We start from the raw sequence: 818 nt of genomic DNA, 5'->3' as shown, positions 1-818 counted from the left end.
TTGGTAAAAGAGGCTGCATGGGGCCATTGCAATCCAATGTAATGTTTTGAATGCAAATTTATAAACTGCAGTCAGAAAAGGTTTTGGTATTTTGTTTTCGACAACTACATTACAGCCATTTACAATAATTGATGCCTCTTATTTTCAATAAATAGTACTTTACAGTGTAGTAAGTTTGGTGCCCGGCTAAAATCAATTTCGGTAATTATTTCCTTGAGGACATATCACGCTGAACATTGCTTTAGGTCCTAAGTAACATTGACAGATTCTCTTCGTCGACTTTCTCATTATAGCCCCATGGTAATGTAAAGACATTCCCAGGTATTTTCGGCACATAGATCGATAAAAGAAGCTTTTATCTAGCATCTAATACGACAAACCCAATAAGAAACGGTAATCAACTAGCAATAATCGCACCTCAGTTGTCCCTCATTGGTTACGATATCGCCACTGCACAAAGATGACTAAGAAACGGTTATGTGCTCAAGTTATTCAATCAATGTTACTTAGCACCTAATGCAATGTTCAGCTTGATATAAGCAAAGGCACTAGCCCTTATTTAATTCAGTTCCATATGTCACTGCGAACAGAAAAAAGATGAATAATTCGATTGCAACTTTTATATTTTTCCTTGGTCATACAAAGTGAGCCCTCTTGGAGAATTCAAGAGCTATGGAAGTGATGATTATTTAAAAAAAAAAAATGAGTGCAATCTTTTAATGCATTTATTTTGCGTTCAGATTGTTTAATAAATTTCTTATTATTTCTACGTTAGTACAAAAGTCAAGGACTATTCGAAAGACATATAATATAAAAAG

At 34.2% G+C, this 818-nt stretch overlaps 1 pseudogene; it reads right to left on the bottom strand.

Moving 5' to 3' along the window:
• Window positions 1–303: 303 nt before the first annotated feature.
• On the bottom strand, window positions 304–462 carry LOC135705152 (U4 spliceosomal RNA; annotated as a pseudogene).
• Between the last annotated feature and the right edge of the window lie 356 nt (window positions 463–818).

This window comes from Ochlerotatus camptorhynchus, unplaced genomic scaffold (genome assembly GCF_037179485.1).
Source record: "Ochlerotatus camptorhynchus isolate MF236.1 unplaced genomic scaffold, CSIRO-AGI_Acam_v1.1 ptg000258l, whole genome shotgun sequence".
Classification (NCBI taxonomy): domain Eukaryota; kingdom Metazoa; phylum Arthropoda; class Insecta; order Diptera; family Culicidae; genus Ochlerotatus; species Ochlerotatus camptorhynchus.
Note: the sequence above shows the minus strand (reverse complement) of the source record. Positions and strands in the feature narration are given on the sequence as shown.